This window comes from Sturnira hondurensis, unplaced genomic scaffold (genome assembly GCF_014824575.4).
Source record: "Sturnira hondurensis isolate 20B ecotype Veracruz unplaced genomic scaffold, ASM1482457v3 Scaffold0006496, whole genome shotgun sequence".
Classification (NCBI taxonomy): domain Eukaryota; kingdom Metazoa; phylum Chordata; class Mammalia; order Chiroptera; family Phyllostomidae; genus Sturnira; species Sturnira hondurensis.
In genome coordinates this window covers 8,893,522-8,919,472 of record NW_028079127.1, presented here as the reverse complement: position 1 = coordinate 8,919,472, position 25,951 = coordinate 8,893,522, and positions in this window count along the sequence as shown.

Genomic DNA, 25,951 nt, shown 5'->3' with positions numbered 1-25,951 from the left:
ATCTGGGTGGGTGTTAGGCTAATAATATAATCTCTCTGATACATAGTTTGTTCTTGTAGTATACAGAAACAAAGCCTATTCTGTAGAGCCAGTGAGAGCCATGTATGTAGAGCACAATATTTTCAAGTGCACAAAAAAGTAACTTTATTTTCTAATAACTGAACTTGATTTCTATCTTGAGCTCCAATTATAAACAGGATCAGAATCTGCAATCGATTCATTCTAGGAAACAGACATGTTGCAATCATTTTGAGCTTAAAATCAGGTATAGAATTATTTCTCCCTACTCTTGTCATCCCTGGAGTTGATTGTAAGATTCAGGGTTTATGAAAAAAAATCTGCATTGTAGGTTAGGGAGAAAACTCCTCTACTTGTACTTGATCTGTCCTGCATAGATCTCCAGGGAGACACACAGTCGGTCGGCTGCTTCTTAGAGTGGCATATGTTTCAGTGGCCCTCCCCACACAGCCCAGGCTACTATTTATAAACACACATCTCCTTTGAGTTAAAGATTCATTAATTTTATGTCATTCTGCTAGTTCCGGGTAAGAATAAATGGTTTCCCTGAGCCTCTCTGAGACAGAGAGAGACTGAACCCTCATTACATATTCTCTGCCACTGAAATCCCAGGCATTCATCTGGTTCAGCTGGTCCCTACACGCTTGGGACGCAGACCCCTCTGCTGGCTGGTGAGAGCTCAGCTGCAAACTGGGCCTCAGGCGCCCTCCATTCCTGTTCCCCCAGTTTAAAGGTGGCATGTTCCACCCCAGTTGCCACACTTCTGCATCAACAGACAGGCAGGGAGGCTCTAGTGGTCATTCCTTTCAATTCTCTCTCTTTTTTTGTTTCTGGCTCAGACACACAGAGTTGGAGTGGTGAGCAGTAGGCAGGTGGGCACAGTGTCAGAGAAACTCAAAAAGATGGCTTTTGTTGTTGTTTGTGTTTAGTTTTTACCAACTTTCACCCAGATTGGGAGCTTTTAAAACCTACATGGCAATAACTGACGATTAATTCTCTACATCTTCAAATGATAGCTCCCCCTTGGAGCAAGAGTGGTCTCACTTGCAAATGGAGGAAAATCTTGGGTTAATATTATGTCCAGGTGAAAGGGAGGTTACACAGAGAAATTAAAATGTTTTATAGTACTTTTTGCACATGTAAAGTAGTTAGCACACAGCTAACTCCTAAGAACTACTTGGCCATTTATAACAGTTACAATCATTTTTTTAAATGAAGCTCTATTTAAAATTAATTATGTGTGAGATCTCATTTAAAACTCTCAACATCCCTCTGAGGTAGGTACTATTATCCCATTTTATTGGCGAGGAAAACAATTTAAGAAAATTCAATGAATTGGTCAAGGACACAAAACCAGCAAGTGTAAAACCAAGTCTGGACTCCAAGTCTGTCTTAGAATCACACCTCTGTTCTTAACCACATGATTATTGTGTTTCTACCTCTCTGTTTCCTTTCTCATTGTGGGGCAGATGCCACACCCAATTCTTCCTACGTCGAGGCGTGAGACAGATGTAGAAATGAGAATGAGAATGATATGTTTGTGTGATGCTAGACATACAAGAATATCATGTTTCTGGAAATATATCTAAACAAGAATTGGAGATAAAAACTAAAGGTAAATGCAAATGCAAGTACATATTCCTGTGATTAGCAGAAGTGCAAATGCTCTGAAAATTTCATTTTGCTTCTTTAGCATCCATAACGCTTCCGATTTTCACAAGAGATGCTTTCTCAGCAGATATTTCTCAGCTTCATATTTTCCTTAGGCCAAGCTTGCCAATGAATTTGTTGCTTTTAGCTTTCTTCCTTTTACCGTAAACATCAGTCCTGAAACAAACAAACAAACAAACAACAACGTATCTTGATCTACTATATTTCACTGGAACTTTAGTTCAACTATCCCGTCTCTCGGAATTAGTCAATTGGAGTTTTGAGTGTATCAGAACTTTTCTTGGTTACCAGTGAGTGTGGAAGTGCTAATTTTATCTTTACAACTCTAATTTATTTTGTCTTATTTTAACCTTGCTTCTGACTCAGTATTATTTGGCAAGTGAGCAGTGAAAGTCTGAGCTGAATAATAAAAGAGCTGAGGTGTTTTGACTCAACCGTGTGGGGAAGCTTCCTCCACTGCAGTGTGTCTGGCTCTACAAACCATTTTATTTGTGTTTGGATTCAGGAACATTTAAAATGACTCCCTGAACCTTTGGGGTGAAAATCTAATGACATGGACTAGGAGAATAAACAAAATGAAATATTTCTTGAAATTTTTAATATTGGGGGAATGATAATGCAGCATTACCTTTAATTGTACATTTCTGTTCATTCTACATTAATGTCACGTTAAATTTGTTGATCACTACAGATAAATGAGGCAAATATCATCCATTAAATTTAGTGAAGCAATTAGATTTTGTGGAAGTTCAACGATTATTAGAATTGGAGTCAAATTTTTCATGATTAGTTAAGCTGACAAGGAATGATTCTATGCTCAGCTATATCCAAGTATAGCTTGATACATTCTGGGTATTTTTCTCCTTGGTAAAAAGGACCACAATATTTGTTGGATCCCAAAGTCTCCAGGAGACTGATTATTGGGATTTCCAAATGGTTTCTACAAATTGGTGTTAGCTCAAACCTAGTCTACCTGCTGCTACTGGGTTGGAGCACCTCATCACGTCTAGGGGGCGCTCTGGCTCTCCCCAGGACGTGATGGGGAAACTACTGGGTTATACCCATCTCTGTCTTTCTGACTCTGCTCAGGTGTTTTCCCTTTGTCTAAACTAGCTATTTAATAATTTATATACAATGTGAAATTGTAGGGTTCATCTGGCACCCTTGCAGGACTGGTGGCAATCTTGAAAAACTCAGTCTGACTTGGCAGCGAGGTTACTGATTTGAAGCTCTATGTGTGCTAATACTATGGCAGACATGACTTTTACCAGAGATCCTGGAGTGTAATGGAGTGATGTTACACAAGGAAGTTTCAGATTTTGAGCCAGTTCTATTCATTCCACAGCCATTTAATGGGCGCTGTTTATGTGCTAGTCACAGAATCAGATTTTGAGTCCCCTCTCCAGGAAGAATTTGCAGTGTAGTTAGCCTGGTTTCGATTCCTGCTTACATAAATGTCATCAAGTTTACAAATAGTCTTTCCTACCTTTGATCTGTAGTTTCCTCATCTGTAAAATGGAAACAATATTTTGTCACAAGCATTTTATTATAAATTGAGCTAAATAGTGTATATAAATTCTTAACAGAAGGTACAGTTAATTAAGTAGTCAATAAATGTGGGGATTATAGATATTTGGAGACAGACAGCCTTGGGTTTAATTAGTAAATATTCTTGTTACACTCCGTACTACCTGGGCTATGTTACATACACAGGAACTTATTTCTTCATTTGTTACTGATATTTTAATTCATAGAATCTATGTAACAGAAGGCTTTCTATGCAAGGGCTGGGCTAAGCTATTTAAAGGCATATCTGCCTAATTTTTATGAGTCGTGTACAATTGTTCTCATTCTTTACAGATTAGGAAAGTTCATTTCAATTAGAGAAGTCACACTCCAGAAGCAGAACTTCTTACCATTACAGTAGTTTACTACAATGATGGAGGGAGCTACAGTTGTACGAATACATAGCACAACACTTGGAATAAAGCAGTGGCTGGAAAAATATTCTCGTACCCTGACTTCTGTCTAGTAATAGTTTCTTAGAATGGATTTCATCCACAAGAGTTTGGTCTGTGCCCAGGGAAGAAATAAATATGTATGAGGTTTACAGGACATTTGGCTTTGAATAATAAAATTCATGACTAAAAACACTTTTACTTTGGTATAATATTTAAATATGTACACTTTATTTCATGGATCAATCTTCTGAACCCTTAGCTAATGTTACATTCCTAGGAGCTTAAAGACATGCATCCACTGGGTGAGAGAAAAAAATAAAATGGCAAAATTTATTACAAAATGTATTTCAACTACATTTCCATTGGGACAAAGTTTAGGTAATTGCACGATTCTAGTTTCTTCAGGCAATAGGTTTGTGAGCAAGAGTTGTTTAGAGCAAGCAGAAACAAAAATCATATTTCAGTGGCATTTCAAGTAAAAGCAAACCCCCCTTCCCAACACTTTAAAAAGGACTATGTCTTAAAGAAGAAATCTTAAATGTCACTGGAGACTTTCAAAGTAGTGGAGACCATATGCAGAGTGCTTTACTGTAGAGTCTTTAAACACAGGTCTTCAATGGTGAGCACAGTGTATAAATGGAGGTATAGAGAATTAATTCATCGTACAGTGGAGCAGAAAACTCACATCTGTTCCTTCTATAACCCAGTACACCCCATTTATTAATGCTGTTCTCTGCACTGTCAGGTCCAAGCAATTAACTTTTGCACACCAGCTTCCATGGGGATAAAGAGACAGTGTGTTTATCAGGGGAATGTCCTAGTTTTGAGCTCTTTTAGTATCAGAAAAAAAGATCTACAATATTCCTTATGTTCTATGTATATGAAGATACTATAAATTTATAGTAATTTTAGCACCAAAATAGTTTAAAAATTTTAAGTAATAGGAAAAAGTTTAGAGTGTTTATCCCCTTTAATCAACTAAAATAGATCATTTAGAGTGGCATTCAATATAGTTATTTTAGTTACTTGGTGAATTATTCAATTTCTAAATATATTGGTTATCCACATCACTGATAATCTGGAAATGGAAAAAAATGATTCTGTCATTGCCATTAGACATAGCAGCTGATGCAGATGTATATTTCACATGTATGTTGCTCATCCCAGTTGCTATTCTGTGAGCTCTGATGACCTTATAAAGCAGAAGAAAGTGTGTTTTTGCGTGGATCCCAGGTGTTATTATTAGGAAATGTAATGTGTCACTCGATATTTTAAATAAATATTCTGTTTTTATTTCAGCATCATTTTCTAGCTTTTCTGCAAATAAAATTATTTCCTCCTACTTGTCTTCTGACTCAGATGAAATGAGAGAAAGCGTTAAGAAGCAAATTCACAGAGAGAATCACTTTCTCTTTCTTGAAACGCTTTTGTGCCTGGGTTTCCAGCACACCAGCCGTTCTAGTTTTCACTCTAGTTACTCTTTCGGATCTGCGACAGAGTGCCCGAAACAGACCCGTCCAGGGCTCCTGCCTCAGATCTCTTTTCTACCTATTCTCAGGATTTTAAATACCGTCTATACGCCAGTGACTCCCAAATTTATTTCAATGGCTTTGACATCTATTTCTGAATTTCAGAACTCCACAAATTACCTGATCAACACCCCATTTAAATATATAATAAGCATGTCACTTTTGAGGTATTAACCCTAACAACTGAACACTTGATCTTCTTCCCCAATTTCAGTAATTGGCCTCGTTTACCCAGTGGTGACCACGTAACCCTGGAGATGTGGAACTTCTTTTCTCACACACCTGATCCATTAGCAAAACCTTTTCAGAAGTGACCCAAAGCTCTCCTGCTCCTCATCTATTTTGCTTACAGCCTCTTCTAAGCCAGCACCCTCCCTCGTCTGGATCTAGGCAGTGTCTTCCTAGCTAGTCTCTCTGCTTCCTTTCTTGAGCTCGTATCTGTATGGTATTTTCTTTTCTGCTCAGTAGTCCGAGGGATCCTTTCAAAGCATCAACTATCTGCCCTGCTCAGATTCTCCGATGGTCTTCCACTAATCTGAAGGACAGTGCAAAACGTCCCACATGATCTGACCCTCTGCCCTCGTGCACCCCCAGATACCCTGGAGTTCGTCTCTTACTATTCTCCCCCGGCTTTGTCTTCATGAAGCACACTGGACTCCCTGCTTGCCTCCACCTCAGGGGTTCTGCACCACCTGTCCTTTCTGCTTGGGATGATTCCCCCCCGATACCTGCGTTGTTCACCTCCTTACTGTATTCGTGTCTCTGTTAACATGTCACCTTCCCAGAGAAACTTTTCCTGACCGTCTTTCAAAAGTCTTTCAAACATATTCATCATTTTAATCCCTTAGCACTTGTAACTGACATTATACTCTTATACACTATGTTTCCATTAGAATGTAAGACAAGGCACTTTCCATTGTATTGTTTTATTTATTTATTTGGACTCTCACAGTGTTTCTCACTGTGCCCGGTACAATATGAGTGCTCAAAAATATTTGCTAGATGAACAAATAAAAGGATGAATGAATATACACTGGGATTATTCTAGTTGCATAAACTTCATTCAGAGTAAAACTTTTCATAAATCTACTTTTGTCAGATAGTAGATAGTTTTGTCATAATCTACTTTTATCATTAAAAAGCAAAACTTGATTAGCACTTAATTACTAGAATTATTACAATTGAAAAATGAGAATCAGAAAATATTCCAAGTACAATTCTTCTTACTTGGTAACCAAAATAATCACAGTGTTAGGAAATGTCTCCTTCACTTTGTGCTGTGTGGACATAACCTGTGACTGATATTCACTAAGTGCTGGGAAGTTTTACTGCTTGAGTACATGGAGAACCAACCACTTGGGAATAAAATTGGCCAGGTTGCCTTTGAAGCTCTTCAAACAATAAACACAATACTGTGTGACAGAGAAGGAGCTATACATGATGAACAAGGAGAATAGAGATTATTTGTAAAGGTTGGAAAACTCCCTCTGTGTCCTGCTCTGTGACATTTATAACTTGATGGACATTTGTAAAGTGAATTGCATCTGGACAAGTAAAATATATTTCTGCCTGGATAATTTGATAGAATACTGAACTGTTTATTATTTTAAATATACTTTAAAAAAAACTTCTGCCAAACTAGTCCCTCCTATGTCTCATCATTTTCTGTGTCTTCTGCCTCAAATCTTGATTGAATTCATTAAGAAACAAAAAGATTCTAAATGTAAATGCACCTAATAATAGCTTCAAGACACATGGAGCAAATACCAACAGTACTAAAAGGAGAAGTGGAAAACCCACAATTATACCGAAATACACCTACAATAATTGATGGAACAAGTAGATTTAAAATCTCAGTAGTGTTACAGATAACACAACATTATTGAGCAAAACGGCATAAGTAATATTATGAAAATGCTATCTAACAACAGCAGAAAACATTTGCTTCAAATACACGAGAAATAGTCACCAAGATATAGCATATATTGGGCCACAAATAGATTTATGTTTACTTGTCAATAGATTTAAAAAAATTTAAGATTATATAAAGTATGTTCTCTGACCACATGGGAACTGAACTAAAACTAATAACTGAAAATATACGGAAAACTCCCAAATATTTGGAAATTCTCAAATATATATCTTAATAACCCATGAATCAAAAAAATTATAGGTAAAATTAAAATATTGTTTTTGCAATCAAATAAAAATTTTAAAAAAGAATCCCAAATCTGGAGTGCAGGCAGTGCTAAGAAAGAAATTATAATATTTTATCTTTATATAAGAAAAGAAGAAAGTCCACAATTCAGTTATGTAAGTTTTCAGCTTAACAAAAAAGAAAAAAGAAAATTTAAAGGAAGCAGAAGGGTAATGATAATAAGAGCAAGCAATGGAATAAAAAAAATACATAAAACAATAAATCAAATTGAGGAAGTTGAAGCTGGTTCTTTGAAAACAATAGTGGAACTCTAGCTAATCTGATCAAGAAAAAAGGTTATGAAAATCATCAGTATCAGGAATGAAAGAGGTGGTAACACAACAGATTCTATAATGTTAAAAGGATAATGAAGTCTTAGTATTAACAATTTTATATTAATTCAGTTGAAAATTTATATGAAATGGGCAAAGTCCTTACAGAAAAAAATACTATCAAAGTTACTGAGAAAAAAATAGCTTCACTTCTATCAAAGGGCTTGACATCATATAGTCACTTGCACCTTAAAGACAGGGATGCGTTCTGAGAAACGAATCCTCAGACTGTTTTGTTGTGGTGCGAGCATCACAGGGTATATTTACACAGACCTGGATGGCATAGCCTACCACATACCTGGGCTGTATGGCAGAGCCTATCGTTCCTATGCTACAAGCCTATACAACATGTTACTGAGCAAAACAACACAAGGCTAAATCCAGCACCAGAGAGAATCATGCAATCAAGAGATGGGGTAAATACAAGATGGATAAGGCTGCTGTCAACATAATAATACAATGGCATACTGTTTTCCAGCAAATTTTTTCTATAAGTAGAAAAAGTGCACACTAAAGTGATAAAAAGTAATGAATGCAAGAACCAATAATGGTGTGTTTATTATCATTATCAATTATTATATACTACTACTGCATGTAATTGTATGCACTATCCCTTTACACTAGCAGTGCAGGTTTGTTTATACCATCATCACCTCAAAAAGGTGAGTCATGTTTTACACTCACTATGGCATTACAATGTCTACATCACTAAGTGTTAGGAGATGTTTAGTTCCATTATAATCCTAGGGGATAACCCTCACATATGTGGTTTGTTGTTGATAGAAATGATATATGTCTCATGACTGTACTTAAAATTCTTTGTGTAAAAAAAACCTTTGCAACAGCATGGATGGAACTGGAGAGCATTATGCTAAGTGAAATAAGCCAGGTGGTGGGAAAAGTCAAATACCATATGATCTCACCTTTAAGGGGAACCTACTCAACAAAACAAACAAGCAAGTAAAATATAACCAGAGATGGTGAAATTGAGAACAAACTGACAGTAACCCAAGGGGAGGTGGGAGGGGATAATGGGGAGGAAAGCGTGGAGGGTTTTGAGGAGCGTGTATAAAGCACACATGGACAAAACCAAGGGGGGTGGAGTCAGGGGAGGGGGGTGGGGATGGCTGGGGTGGGGGGAGTGGTGGGGGGAAAAGGCAGACAATTGTACTTGAACAGCATCAAAATAAAATAAAGCAAAACTCCATACCAGTGAGGTTTTATTGGCTAATGCTAATAAACATTTAAGGAAAAAATAATCCCAATTCTACACAAACTGTTCCAGAAAATAGAATATGAGCAATCACTTTCCTACTCATTTCATTAAGCCAAAACAAACATCACTTAAGAGAAAAACTTCAGACCTACATATTTCATGAGCATAGACAAATAAACACTCAACAAATATTAGAAACTTGATCTCACCAATACATTAAAATGATAATGTATTATGACCAAATGTCATTTATCCAGGAAAGCGGGGTTGGTTTATTACTAAAATGTGGTCGGTGCAACTCATCATGTTAACAGACTGGAAAAAAAAATCACAGTCATAGGACGATTTCAGTAGGTGAGGGAAAAACATATAATAAACTTCAACATATATTAGTGATATACAAGAGAACCCACTCAACTTAATAAAAAGGATTAAATGAAAGGTAATATAAAAAAAGACAAAAGATGGGATGATTTTGTTTCCTAAGACTGGGAATAAGGAACAAATGTCTGCTCTCACTGCTTTTTCTGACTTTGTATCGGAAGTCACAGGCAGTAATATAATGCAAAAAATATTGAATCATAATAAGATAAAATGCATATACATTGTGAAGTTATTATTCAAAGATGCCATTATTAAGGAGTCTAGGAAGAAGCTACTAGAACTAAAAAGTGATTTATCAAGTTCTTAGAATACAAAGTACATATTAAAAAATGTTTTCTACATGTTAGCACATATTAATAGGAATGCATATACTCATAGCAATTAACAGCTGGAGAAAGTTATACGTCCAACATGGCTCTGGCTACGTCTGCCAGGTTCTAATGCTGTGCCACATCATCAGGAGAAGCGCCATGACTGTAGGGCAGTTATTCGACTTGGGGTGATAAATTTCTATTACTCACATGAGACGGATGCTCATTTTTATCTTTATTTTAACTTCAGTCTTCAGGGAAAAAATAATGCTCGTGTCATTGCACAACTGACAACTCACTGACCACGTTTTAGTTTCCTATTGCTGTTGTGATAAATGATCACACATTTAGTGGTTTAAAACAACGTAATTGTTCTGGATGGCCAACATCCAAGTGCAGTTTCACCAGGCTGAAGAGAAGGCATTGAAAAACCTGCATTTTTTTTTCTGGGGGAGATAGTGCAGGATCGGTTTCTCCGCCTTCTCCAGGTTCTTAAGGGCTGCCTGCACTTCTCGGCTCATGTTTCCTTCTTTCAACATCAAAGACAACAGTGTAATGTCTTTGTCCTCTTGGACATCTGCTTCTAACCATTTTTCTCTCAGACTCTGATCCTCCTTTCTATCCATAATAGACTCTCATAATTATCATGGGTCCTCCCAGGTAATTTGGGATCCTCCTTTCTTCTCCAGATGTTAACTGTACTCACAGTATCCCAGGATTATTGTGGGGGCATTTTGGGAGCCTGTTATTTGGCATACCATAGTTCACTCTCTGAGCACCAAAGGTTCATATTCATTTCATGTGAAAATGCGTTCACTCCATTTCAACATCAGTTCAGCCCTGGCTGGGTGGGTCAGGTGGTTGGTCACTGTCACATACACCAAAAGGTTGAGAGTGTGATTCCTGGTCAGGGCACATACCTGGCTTGCAGGTTCAGTCCCCAGTCAGGGCATATGGCATATGCCATCAATTAGTTGGAAGCAACTAATTGATGTCTCTCTCTCTCACTCTCTTTGCTCTCTCTCTCCCTTTCCCCCTGGGTTCACAGTTTATCCCTTGGAGTCATCCCTTTTTTTTTTCCCTTGTGAAGGGTGGCAACCTGTCTGTGGATAAATAGTCTTGTGAGACTGTTTCCTGCCTGTAGAATTTTGGGAGTCCTGCACTCAGTTTTTTTTAAAGATTTTATTTATTTATTTTTGGAGGGGAAGGGAAGGAGAGAGGGAGAGGCACGCAGTTTTCATTTTGTCTTCTCTCTGCCCTTTTCAGTCAAGTCTATCACTGTTTCTGCTGATATAACATTCCCAGAAAGTTGTGAATCTTAAGTATATATCACAAGAATTCATTCTACTAGACAAGTGCTCCTGGAAAATCTCATCTCTTATCTTGGCTTCTGTGGAGGAGACGAAGGGGGTGTGTGTCATGTGCCTAATCTCTTCACAGGGTCTTTGGTGTGATTTAACACTCTGGTACTTCGATATTTCAGAGGTGCCAGCTACACCTCGGCTTCCCCTCCAGAACACATTTCCTCCCAGTGAATGTCCTAATTTTACCTTCTTTTACAATCTTGACAAGCTTAAAACTTCCCAAATTGCCAAGTTCATATTCCTTTTTTTTTTTTTGCTTAACAGTTCTTCCTTCAGGATATCCTTTCCTCTAGCATTCGAATACATGCAAGAAGAAATCAGATCAAATCTTCAACACTTTGTAAATCTCAGCTAAATATCCAAGTCTATTGCTTTCAAGGTCTGCTTTCCACACAACAGAAAACTGCAATTCAGCTGAGTTTTCTGCCATTATACAACAAGGATTTCTCTTCGTTCAGTTTCAATAACATGGTCTTTATTTCCCTCTGTGCACTTGCCAGCAGTTCGTTTGCCATTTGTTTCTACCAACTTCCTACAATATATTTATTCTCTAAGAAAATATGGACTAATTTCTATCATGCTCTCCCATTTTCTTTTGAACCCTCACCTGCAGCATCTTTAACACCCGTATTTCTACTAACAGCTTATTCAAAGCAACAAAAGCAGATGCCAGACAGGAGAGAAGATGCTATGCCCCGGCTTTGAAGGGAGGAGAAGCGGCACAGCCGAGGAATGCGGGCAGCCTCTAGAAGCTGGAAAATGCAAGAAAACGGATTTTCCCCGAGAGCCTCCCTAGGAGTACACGCCTGTTGACACCTTGATTTTAGCCCAGTGAGACTGATTTCATATGTATGACCTCCACACCTGTAACATGTAAATCACGTTATTTTAAGTCAATAAGTACTTGTATGTGGTAATTCATTTTGTAGCAATAAGTAACTAATGCAGTTTATATATGTGATGTTGTGTTGTGTGATGTATTACATTCTAGCATATTTTTCTCTGAGAAGTCATCTGATTTATAAGTGGTTTTCTTGGAGTGTCTTCATGGGATTTGAAGTGAGGGTGGGGAAAGACAAAAAATACAATACTTATTAATAAAATAATAGCATAGGCTCAAGAAGCAGACTTCCTGTTTTTGAATCTCCAATCTACTACATCATAGCCATGTGATAACATGAGGTAACATAATTTCTTTTTAAAAAAGATTTTATTTATTTATCTTTAGAGGGGAAGGGAAGGAGAGAAGGGGAGAAGTATCAATGTATGTTTGCCTCTTGTGATCCCCCTGCTGGGAACTGGCCTGCAACCCAGGCATGTGCCCTGACTGGGAATCGAACCGAGATCGTGTGGTTCACAGGCCCACACTCAATCCACTGAGCTACGCCAGCCAGGGCTAATTTCTTTATGCTTTTGTTGTCTTACATGTAAACTTTCAATGACAATTATACCTGTCTCATGCATTTGTTTTGAGTTTAAATGAGAGAGTCCACGAAAGTGCTTAACACAGACAATAAAAACTCAAGAAATTTCAAGTAATATTTTTCCTCTCTGTAGTACTTATCTTGAGGGATTTAAAAAGTTTTTTAGTGAGGTATTGCTATAAAACACAGAGCACTGCACCAAACTGAGATATGGAAATATTGAAGTTCACCATGCAACTGGATGGAGAGATAGTGGTGTGACTGTGTTGATAGGTGTGTATAATGTCTGCACAGACCTACAGTAGGTGGAAGAGATGGGAAAGTAGGAGGCATATCCATGTTCATAGGAAGGCATGGAGGAAGGCATGAAACTCAGGTGAAAAATTCATTCCAGGGAGATTTAAATAATGAAGATACATTTGAGAGATTTCCCAGATCTACTCCATCCACCCTTGCCTTGGTCAAAAACACGAAGTTATTTCACTCGTAAGGGAGGGTGTTCATGGGCTCCAAATCTGTAAGTGTGCTCATAACATACCACATTGTATAAACATAAATGTAACTAGCTTCCTTTTATGACTGTGAAAAAATAAACAAGAGAGAACACTTCAGTGCCAGGTAATTTAAATTTGGTATCTTCTTTGTCACTACATCTTTCTGAAGTAAGAATTACTGTGGCAGCATTTCAATTGTGGAAATGAAGGCTCTGGGATACAGATTTGAACTTACAGCTATTGGTTTTCCATGGTAACACATTCATATTTTACCTTTTTATTTTTGGCAGCACTAGGATTTACTTCGAGAAATTCTGTATGTTCTAAACTGCAGGTCCTGGCCATCTGGACATGGGCATCACTGAACACAATGAAAGGCCTTGCTATACAATCCATATGAAGAGCTATACTCCTTCAGGTCTTCAGACCTTCAGTTAGGATTTATTTGTGAAACGAGAATGCATTATGCAAGACTTGCATTTTAAAATAAATCTAGGTGGGAAGAACTCAGAACCACATAATTAGGAACAGAGACTCCGAGCCTGTTCCTGGGTGATCTTTCCTCTGCTGAAGGGCTCTCTCAGCCTGTTTAAACCTCTCAACCTTGACTGACTACGTGAGACCAGAAAAGAAAACTCAGAGTAAGGAGTTTATTTCAAACACAGAATAGATAATTAGTTTTATTTTTTTTAATAAAAGAAACCCAGAAGTTATAGGTGAAATGCAAAATATTTATTTTTAAATGAAATAAAAAGCAGAGATGCACCTGACTAGGAAGATCAGAAACAGAATATGGATCATAAATAAGAGGTAGAAATTGTTTCTTTGAGTGAAGATGATATTATGATTAAACATTTTTACATTATGCAATAAGAAATAAACACATGTGCCATTTATGACTGCTATTATACTTTTCCTAAAATATTTTATTTTTTTATTTTTAGAGAGGGGAAGGGAGAGAAATACTGATGTGTGGTTGTCTCCCATGCACCCTCCACTGGGTAACTGGTGCACAACCCAGGCATAAACTCTAGACTGGGAATCGAACCTGCAACCCTTTGATTCACAGACCGGTGTCAACCACTGAGCCACAACACCCAGGGCATTACCACGCTTTTTGTATTTTTCATGCCATACACCATCTCTAGGTGTCTAAGCCTTCAGTCTTCACTTTCACTCTGAAGCTGTTTCTAAGGCTAAGTTTCTGTGGTCTTATTAATTCAAGTTGTTATTTTTTATGATTCCATGTGTAACTTGTTTATCAAACAGTCTGATTTTAGTGGGAGTGTAAATAAGAAATGGTTTTATTTATTTATTTATCTATTCAATCACTGTATTCAATCTTGCTTTGTTGTTTTTCCTGTTCCTGCCACAGAACATCATCTTGTGAAAAATCTTTCAGTGTTTTTTCTCCATTAGGTTCTCAAAAGCCCAGTCCAGTTTAGTTTGGACTACAATTTCATTTTCAAATCCCTTTTAAATTCTTTTGCCTCTTGCTCCAACGCTAGGTGGTTTTGTTATCTCTTCTTTAGTTCTGAGCCATTGCGGGATGCTCTATGCCAATCATTTCATGGGGTGCATGTGTGGGTAAATTCCTAGGGAGCCCTTGAATGAAGTCTCTCTGCTGCACAGGCACCAGATTTGGGAGTATTGTGGGGTAACCTGTCCTGACACTCTCTGTCATTTCCTGCTCAGTGTTTTTTCACTAGAATTTTTTTTCATGGGAGGCAGATTTCTTGGGTAGGTGTTAGAACAATGATGCATGCCTTCATACCTTCCACAGAAACCTCTTAACCCAAAGGAGACACCCTATATCTGTGGTACCAACAATAGGGTGCATGCCATCTACCACTGTTCCTACTGCATCATCATGGTCCCTATTTATCCTGATAAGTAGTCAGAGAGAGCAGAAGAACAAGTCTGCTGGCCAAGTGGATGTTCACCAGGGGAATGAGAGCAGTTTCTGTCCTTGTAGCCACCTCTCTCTTATCTTTATTAATGGTTCCTCAATTTGGATGAGCCCTTGGTTTATACTTGTGATTAAGGAAGAAGCTATTTTGCTCTTCAAAGATCAGTGTTGGGTAGTCACACACTGTGGATGAGTAGCAATAGAAAATCACAGAAAATTGAAATTTGAGAGGAGTATGTTGTGGGAATATTTGCTTTGGATCCAACGGACCTGAAATAAAATCCTTAGCCCTTCCACCCCTGTGTTAGGATGATGCGGTAATGCATTCTGTGGGAACTGTCACTGCACACATTTCTCCATGTGTAGAATGGGGTTTCCTGCCATTGGAGGAGCTGATGAGAGATTTCAATGTGGTAACATCTCTGAAAGGGAAGGGCATAGTTTCTGGAAACTCAAATAATCTCCCTCCTTTAGAAAGTAGCCTCAACTTTCCTTCACAGTCTATGTGTCCTCAATCTACTACCATTCCAAATTTCCCGAGGAGCTATTCTATATCTTATTCATTTTTGTAAATCTTTTATTCTGCTAACTGAAACTATCTGGGCAGAGAAAAGAGCTTATCAGTCATTTAACTCACAACTCTCCATATGTCACACAGAAAAATCCAATGGATGTTCTTCAAGAAATTTTCCCTTCTTTTTTCAAAAGCAAATCTTATCCTCTACCACCTGTATGTTTAATTGCTTCTTTTCTTCAACATTCAAACATGCTGAAGGCTTTTCCACTCTAAAGAAAAAATGAAAGCAAAGAAACACTAAAAAGCCAAACAAAATCCTTTAAGTTTTCAGCCTCCTCAGACTATATCCTACAACTTTTATCTTTTTTTTTCAGAGAAGCATCATAAAAGAACTATTTGCATAAGATGTCTCTGCTTAACTTTCCTTTCTTTCCTCAGTTTATAGTTTGACTTTTATTTCTCCTACATTATTGAAATGCATCATTGTTAGTGGTCTAAAAAACTGAACATTTCCAAAAATCTGCTAATTCTTAACAGCCCCTTATACTACCCACAAAAAAGAAGAAACCAATTATCTTGCAACATTCATTAATGAATAGTGCTATATCGATCCAATTGTCTAAGCCAAAAACCTTGATAACACCCTCAATTTCTCTCCCTCATCCACTGACCTTCATGTACATATGTCAACATTCAATCCAGTAACTACTTACTTCTAACTCTCAAATATAATGCCTCCTCTTTATTTCCTCTCACTTAACTATTTTAATACCATTTCATCAATATCTTTGTATTTTCACTTTGCAGGCTTGCTCCTGTTCCTCTCTTCTCGTAGACACTATTTTTCTTACACAGTGTCTGTCTTAGTGTGCTATCTCTTCCCAACTCACTGTATCCTTTTGCTGTTAGGAACTAAGTTTTAGTCTCTGAATGTCTTTCATGATTTAACACTTACATAATCCCTTGTCCTTCTCTTCATAATGTGAGTTTGCAGCCACTTACATATAGTGGTGGATTCCATTTCCTTTCTTTCTAAATCTGTAATAGCCTCATATCTTGTTTTAGCTGATAGAACATGACGTATGTAACAGTTTGTCAGATCTGCACCTAGGTCAAAAGAGACCTCGCATGCTTCATCTCTCTCTTGTAACCCTGCCAATGCATGTAAATATATCGAGCATCACCTGCCAGTGGATAAGGAGCCACACACATGAAACACAGACTAATCCCAACTGAAGCTCTTCTGGTCCAGCCAGCTGATTAACCACCTGTGCGGAGTTGCATGGAAGCCTACATGAGCTGCCTCTGGCCTGGAACAATGGAAATGATCAGTTGACTCATCAACTTGTGAGTGCATAAATACTACATTTTGCAAAGGTTTGTTATGCTGGAACAGCTAACTGATACAGCCTGTCGAATTCATTATGGTCCTGACGATGATCTAACTGAACAGTGTCTGTTTGATACAGCAAATATATTTTACTTAACTTGGCATGCTAATAATATTTTATCTTTTTAAAACCATTTTGTTGATGTATTTTTGGCATACATAGGCTGTAAATTTTTAATGTATACAACTTAATGAGTTTGGAGATACAGATTCACTGGTAAAACTATCACCACAATCTATGCCGTAAGTACAACAATCAGCTCCAAAATTTTACTCATATGTTTTTTATTTATTATTATTATTTGTGATAAGAATACAACATAAGATTCAGTCTCACAGCAATATTTGTATATAAAACTACATTATTATTACCAATATGCACCATAATTTTTTTGACAAATGTGTTTCACTTTACAACTCTTATTTTTTATTTAATTTTTAGAGAGAGGGGAAAGGAGAGAGAAAGAGAAGAAGAGAAGAATCAATGTGTGGTTGCCTCTTGCACACCCCTGACTGGGGACCTGGCCTGAAACCTAGACACATGCCCTGACTGGGAATGAAACCTGCGACCATGTGGTTCACAGGCCAGCGCTTAATACACTGAGCTACATCAGCAAGGGCTAGAGGTCTTATTTTCAATTACTTCAAAATACAACTTGTGGGTAGATATTACCTTCTGTTTTTATTCAGGTCATGGTAGAAGTTTGTCAACTGATTCTTCTTTTTATCCCACAGTTAAAGCTACTTATTCATACTGGAATGATTTCTCATTCTGTGCCTCTTTGATTTAAATGACTCTCTTTTTTCTTATAAAGGCTTTCTATCATCAGTTTTCTCTCTTGGCCACTTTATGCTTTGCTAACTTTTAAAATATATTCAAATTCTTGCTTTGTATTTCTTATCTTGTTTACCTCGCAAATCATATTTCTATTTATTTTCCTTTGCCAGTGTGAACAATGTCGTAAGTCTATTCTTTCTTTCTCTTTCCCTGATACCTCACCTTATGTTTTCAATACACATTCTTCCACTTTCTCTGGATTTGCCTGCTAAGAGACCAGACTTTTTTCTAATGACTTTTGGGAATAAAAAAAGTTTCTCCAATGAAAATATTTATCCTATACAGAATGTCTGAGATCTGATTTGTGTCTTTTAGTTATAATAGTCCTCTTGTGAATTGTGTATGAACTGTATTTTCTGAGTACTTCCTGCAGCTACATAATGCAGATTCTATTTCCCCATACACTTCATGACTCTGCTTTAAGGCTGTCACTTGTCACTAAAAAGAGAAGCTACACAGCTACAACTTGTACATGCAGAGTCAGGTTCGTAAGAACTAAAGAGCTCACTGACATTGATAATGTACAATATAAAATAGAAAAAAAATGTGGAGCATAATGGTCTACATTGTCATTCCCTATTAACTTTCGTTCATATTTTCTCCTTGCTGAAGGTAATATTAGGTGTGGTACAAGTCATATTCATCAGCCAGCATACACCAAAAAACACTGAAGACTCATAAGCCTTGGTCTTCATAGTATCTAGAAAATTGAGAATGTGTAATTGAGAGTAAAATTGAGAACTATTCTTCATGTAAGGTACTGGGTACCAGAAAAGACGGTTTAGATGTTACAATGTGTATAGAAAACCATAGAAGAATACTGAAAAGTACAAGGTTCTGGGAGCAATTACAGTGGCTCCTGATTACGGTTGCCAAGGAGATCCCAGGAATAATTGTTGCTGCAACATGTTTTCATCAGGGAGAATTACACTCATAAATTTTGGGTCTCAGAAGCTAAGGAGAGGAAAACTCTGGCTCTTGATTATGAAGACGTTAAGATGGAAGGTACTATGGGGATTTCAGTTGAAAAATGACCAGCAGAGGTTCTGATTCCCTTTGGCTTGTGGTAATCTCAGCACAGATTTTTCAGTTCTGGCTTTCAGCTGCACCGTAGAGAGCAAATTAGGGGCGGGTGTCAAGGGACTTCCTGACTCAGATACGAATTGCTCTTACAATTCTTTCATGTATTAAGTTATTATAAATAAAGTTACTTATTTTGAAAATGCAGTAGAGTTGAACAGTATTATTGACTTACCTGTTTTGCACTGGTTCATAAGTGTGAAAAGTAAGTAAAATATTAAACAGGACAAATTAAAATTCCATGGTAAAAATAACCGATTAAATTTAGCTTATGCCAATAAAAAGTCATTTTATTATTTTCATGAAAGAAACTTAAATTCAACTCTAGGTACAGAGAAGAAATGACAAGAAATACTAAATATAGAAAATCTTACAAAATTAATACTAATATATATAGCAAAAGAATTTCATTATATTTTAAATTAGTTAACCCAAACCCTCAAACTAAAATAATTATGAAGTAGATAAGCTGAGATACGGCAGGATCATTCTTAGTGAAAAGATGAAACTGGCATCATCACAATAATCCAAAACTAAACAAAATTAGGAATAAGTAGTCTATGCTCTTAAGTGATAATTAGATCTGCATTTGGTGAAAAATTGAAAGTAAGGGGTGTTGCAACTTTGGGAGAACCTAAAACTTACAAATAATGAAATTCTTTAGGTAAGAGATGAAGTTATGTTTTCCATTTCTTATTCTTCTTGATTTGCAAGCCCTTTATATATTCACTCGGCTTCCTGGTCACCTCTTCTGCTCTGGCTCCTCTGAGTTTCCAGATCTCTGTGCGTCCTTGCCACCTACAGCAGACTATTGTCGGTCGGTCCCTATTCCCCTTTCCTTTCCTAACCCAGTGGGTATGAATGGGAACACTGATGTATTTCTTTGCCTAGGGAATAGTCTTCCTATGGGAAAGGTTCGTAACCCCCAAAATGGCAAGTTTGGCAACGGAAAGGTTTTCAAGCAGTGCCTTGCAAGTCACTGCTATTTTTGTTTTGCTTTGTTTTGAAAAGTGGAGGCTCGAGATGCCTCTTAACTTCTGTACATCTTTAAAGTAGTTGCTGCACTTCGATGAGAACAGCGTTGCTTCTACAGTAGCTCTAGGGGACTCTATTTCACTGATACGTGACAGAAGTCTTTGGACTTCAGATAGTGTCAGGTCATAACGATGACCTAGAATTTAGTACATACTATGATGTAATTTAAAACCTAATAAAAATAAGTCTAAGTGGTATATTCAAGACTCAATAGGGAACATATAAGGTACTTTAGAAACAGATGAAATCATTCATTGGGATGTGTGAGACGAGTCTAGAGGTCATCTTCAAGCCTAAAGTGATAACTAATAACAGGAAATACGACTTGTGCTGCCTTAACGTTGTAAGGTGACCTTATATTTACAGAGTGGTTTCACTCAGGGGCTGGACTCTGAAAGCACTGAGGGAAACTGTTGCCCTAAGGTAGTTTACATGTGGCATGAAAAGGCCTTGCTGCTTCCTGGATGTTTAACTTATTTCCCTTCTGTACCTTCTGTTTTGGTATGTCAAAAATATATTAATTTATCATTTATTTTCACTTTTAGAGAGATAGAGAAGGTAGCAAACCCTGACAATACCTAAATTCTGGTGAAGAATAAAATTTATAGTATACTTATTTATGTAGGCATCAGATTTATGTTAATACGGTCTCATAATTTTGACTTCACTCTAAAATTATCCTTACATTGAAAAAAAACTGAATATGTATCCACTCACCTATCTCATCTTTCTAACAAAGTTACATGTACAAAGGTCATTTCATATCTTCGGGAAATTTAAATGCATAAGAATTCAGTAGGTGCTAGTACTGGTGTTAAAACAGAACCCAAGAAATTAACTCCATTGTTAAAATGAATGCGTCATTAGGGCAAGCATCTAAGTGAAAGAACTTACAGGTCCTGCTGATGAATTTAATAGTATTTCAAATATTCATGTTTAGCACCCAGGGTATTAACAAAAGTCTGATAAATAAAAGGCTTACAAAATAATTCTTTTCTATCACTGATTTAAAATAAGACTCCATTTTTGTGTTAATTAAAATAGTTTCAGTTTTCATATCACAATTATTTTGAAGTATGTTTCACTTTTAAAAAACAAATATAAACACATACATTTCAGGATAATTGTTCACATTTTTAAAAAGCTTTTTCATAAAAGATTCATGATCACGTTCATTGAAATAACATGCTCTCTCAGCACACCTAAGTGCCGATTTACACATCATTAGCTACTCGGCGGAGAGGAAAAGGTTGGGACGGAAGAGAGAAATCTAAAACTAATGTAATGGAGTCGCTTATAATTGAATTTAAGCACAAACCTTCCCTGAAATTTATAAAGTAAGTCAACGAGGAAATAAATATTTTTTTATTACCTGGACAATTTTAGAACTGCATCAATGGTATAATATAAAATAAGCCTTCAATTTACCTTATTAAAGTCATGTAAAGGAGGCAGGTTCTAGAAATTTCCTTACATATCTTCAAGTCAGCACAAAAGGCGACTGTAATTTTTTCATTTCATGATTGTCAGCAACATAACATTCAGAGGTCTGAGTTGTTACGGATGCCTATGGCAACTGAATACTTCCACAATTACAGGGCTGGGAACCACAGATCGATAGCACACAGTGGCTGTAATCAACATGCAGATTAATGAACAGGGCCATACCCACTGGAGAACACTGGAACAAAGACCAGTTGAGCATTTTAATTGCTAAGTTGCTGCTAAGTCTCAGTTCCCCATCCGTCTCCACCTATTATGACCATTGATGCATAGCAGACGTTAAGAGGAAACAATAGCATAGATCCAGAAAGTGCTAAGGGGCAAATGAATGGTTAGCTCTGGGAAAATCATGGCTGTGATGATTTCATGGCTCAGACTACCTAAAAGATACGACCTATTATTTCTAATTTTTATTGTTCCTTGGACTTGACCTGCTTATATTTAGTAAAATGGTTTTAATGAAACTAATAGCATAGCAAAATGTTACTTGAACAATTTTTTTCTTAGCTATCTCAACACAGGTTTGAATGGTTTCTTTAACTAACTTACTTAGAAAATTTACAGGCAGAGAAATGAAAAATGAAAAGAACTCATGAAATCCTCCAAAATATTATCATCCTGTGAGAGCAAGATTTTCTCACAATAAGATTGTGCATCATTTGTGAAGTTATAACCAGGTACATTCAAAGGCCATTATCTTTATTGTCATTATCACTGACAGTTCAGTTCACATATTGGAATTTTAAATAAATCTCCTATATGTTGGCTGGCATGTGATTCCTAGGCGTGTTTCCTGGTCTGGGAGGATACCTCGCATAGCTGCTTTGGAAGGTTTAAAAATTATTGTACTGCACTGTATTGGAAGATTTACATGTGGTCCTCTAATCCTTACACCGACTTATCCACATAAACAATATCATCATTCCTTTCATAAGCAAAATAACTACAGCTTGGTGAGTTTTCTAAGTCACATTGCCCATGAATTGTGAAGCTAGGATACAAGCACAGATTGTTCTGACTCTAAAGTTTTGCCATTTCCTTGACATCTTGCTAGATGTCACTAAGAGACACAGTCTAGACACTAAGTCTGGACTGATTTCTCATGGGCATTCTTATTAGTCAATGCATTTAGAAACCTTTATTTTTCTTCCAAATTACATACATGCAGAGTTTCATCCTACTACTTTCTGGGTGATACTAGATGCAGGAACCCCTCACTCATGTGGAGCCATGCCTTCACCCTTGCTCTAGTTCACTTTTCCTGAATACCTATTATTTTACTGAACGGGTTTTGTAAACAAGTGACTGCACTTGAATGACCTCAGTTAAATGGACTCTACTGAAAAAGTCAGAGCATGCTATGGAGTCAGGATGCAGGCAGATTATATCTTCATTGAAGTTAGTTTTCTCTTTTACAGAATCCTTCCTATAATTTTTAAATTTGATCCTCACCACAGCCTTGTCAAGCAGTGTTAACCTTAATATCACTTAATACCTTATAGGTATTTAACTTAACAGGCAATTTTAATGCACTGATTTCATTGAGATTTAATTTGCAAATTTTGAACCCAAAAATCATAATACTGAAATAAATGTTTAATTCTGTCTCTTAGTATGGTTGCTCTTCACCACTTTTACCAGACAGTTTGGAACCTATCACTGAATACTCTGCAGAGAAGATGAGGCCACGAACAACCATTCCTGCATTCCTCCTGCGTTGATCCTCTCTCATTTCCTTTATGCCTCCAAGGAATTGGTGTGGAATATTAACTTTCTCCCAAAGCGTCCTTCCCATGAATCCTCTATACTAAAGTCGGGATATTTTCACATCCCCGATGCTGATGTTCAAGTCAGACCTAGTAATGGTACAGGAATCCAGAATGGTACCGCAATTAGTAGTCAGGAGACTCAAACTTTAGCTTAGCTTCTCTCAAATATTTGCCTTAGGATCCTGGGGTAGTAGCTTAAGTTTTCTTGGTGCCCTGTTTCTCATGTATAAATTAAGAGCACTTTTAGAGGTCATGTGATCTGATTCTTGTACATTTGACTTCATTATGGAGCCGCACAAAATTGTTATTTTTACAAATTATTTCTTTTCAAGATCTTTTCTTGATTCATTTAAAAATTGACCCTCGTTATTTATACCCAAGTGAGATTAACACATCTTTTAAGGGATGACTTGTATCTGTGTGTTGTATGGTGTCCTTTTTTGTACCTCTCTGGCTACATAAACTGCTGGTCACTTAGAATGGACCCTTGTGCTGTCATATTCTGTACTGTCATCTTCAGCCTGCAAGTCCTTGAGCTCTGGACACCGTCTCAAGTCCCTTCAGCCCATGGGGTTTGATTTTTAGGTTGTTTTCTGGCCTGGAAAAATATATTGTATATATGTTCCTCTGTTTCTATTTTTAACCTCAAGTGTTTGTCCTTAGCTGGTCTGTGTTACACCTTTCAATTAAGGAACAGCTGTGAATTTAATGAATGTGCTGGTGACTCCCACCCTTTTCCATGTCATTAATGAGGAGGTTAAATCAGAACAGACTAGGCTTTATCTCAAGTCCCAGAGGGACCTTTCAGAAAAAAACTTCCACAGCATTTGCCTTCCTTTAAAGCAGCGATTTTCAAAGGGCGTGCCTCGAGAATTTTTAAAACGTGCAATACCTGACTTTTTACTCAGGAGCACTGACGTCTTTTCCATTATATTGTCAAATAAAGATATGACACCAGCCAACACAACAATGGGCATACAGTGTGAATGAATAAAAATTATAGCTGTTTGTGAGATTGGCAAAGAAATACGTATTTTTTGGGTGTGCCACAGAATTTGAGTAATTAGCATATGTGCGCCACGAGGTGGAAAAAGTCGGCAATTGCTGCTTTAGAGAGTCCAGTCTATATGGTACTGCATGTATTATGAAAACACGGCACTTGAGACATTAAATAAATATTTTTATAAGTTACATGCTATTTTTGAAGTTTACTTTCAACTACAGTTGACATGCAACATTACTTTAGTTCCGTGTGCACAACATAGAGCAATTAGCCAACATATCAACTACCTTCTTAGATCAGAAGAGCAAATGAGAATACTGAAAAAAAGATAAAAGTGTAAGTGTAGGTTATAAATGTCTCCCTTTCTAAAACACACTGAAGATAATAAAACGTGTGAGGAGGTGCTTGTGTATTTTTTAGACAATGTTTGTTCGTTTAAAAATTGGAGAAAGTTATTTTCCCTTAACTATATCACTTGGACACCTGCTAAATACACTATAGTCTGCAGCAAAATGAAGGTAGAACACGGGAAATAACAGGGAGCCTTCCACAAACACCACCGCCCACACGGACAACACTCAGAGCAAAAGTTCACCGGTTCCATTGTTTCATTCCCAGACAGGCAGGGAGCATGCCTGGTTGGAGGGGTTGGTCCTGGTCGGGGTGGTTTATAATGCGAGAGGCAATGACCGATACTTCTCACTCACCTTGATGTTTCTCTCCCTCTTTCCTTCCCTCCCCATCTCTCTCAAAATAAACAAATAGAATCTTTTAAAAATACATCAAAAGAGTGCTATTGCTGTTTCAGCAAATGATGCATGAATTGCTTGCTGGGGCCTGAGCAGACCCGGGAGAAAGGGAGACACTGTGCTTGGGAGCTGCTTTCCCTGGGGCATATTAATGTCATCCTGACATTTCAATGGAAGTACTTCAAGGGCATAAATGTGACCAGATCTCTCCATTCTTCTCCCTGTCTTCATTCATTCTCTAGTAATTGTAGCGTCCATTCAAAGAGAACTCCCCTCTCATCTGGAAGGGCACTGTCTAGCACAAAGGGCTGTATTAGTTTCTTAGGGCTGCCCTAACAAATTACCGTGAGTTAGGTAGCTTAAAACAAACAGAAGTTCACCCTGTCACAGTTTTGGAAACCAAAATTCTGAAATCAAGGTATTGGTAGGCAGGACGATGCTGCCTCTGAGCGAGAATCCTTTCTTGTCTCTTCCAGCTTCTGTTGTCTCCAAGCGTTTCTGGATGTGGCTGCCAAAATTTAATCTTTGCCTCTCACTTCAAGTGGCCTTCTCCTCTTTCTGCATGTGTGTGTGTCCTAAGAGGAATTAGGACCCACTCAGATAGTTTTGAAGATCTCATCTCAAGATCCTCAACTTAAATCTGCAAAGATTCCCTTTCTAAATAAGTTGACATTTGTAGTTTTATAGACATGTCTTTTTGGAGGCAACCATTCAACGCGCTACAAGGGCACAAAGCAGGAGAATGAAAAATAAAAATAAAAACAAACTTCCTAAGTCCATCTTTACAATTAAAGAGCAATACTGACAAACAATGAAGACAAAATGTGTATGCACACCAAATTTTTTAAAATCCACATCTTTCAAAAACACTTACACTAAAGTTACCAGTTTGTCTCATGATAAGAATCTAATTAATAAGGCACCTTAATTTTGTAGCTATGCATCCAACTCAACAGGCAAGGCATGACACTTAGACAGATTAAGAAACAATGAAGACAAAAAATGTCATCATAAAATTCTATAACTGTGGGTGTGAGTGGTCTCAGCTTTCTCCATTGCTTTTTTTTTTTTTTAGGTTACTGAATAGGTGAATTGGAAGACTTAGACTGGAAGTTGAAGGAGAAGAGACAAGTGATGCTCGGGTAGGATAGGCTATGAAAATGTGTGGAATGTATTAAGTCTCTTTTGTGTTAATAACAGATGCTTATAAATTTGCCCACATTCAGAGATACATAAATAAGGGTAATTCCTTCAACA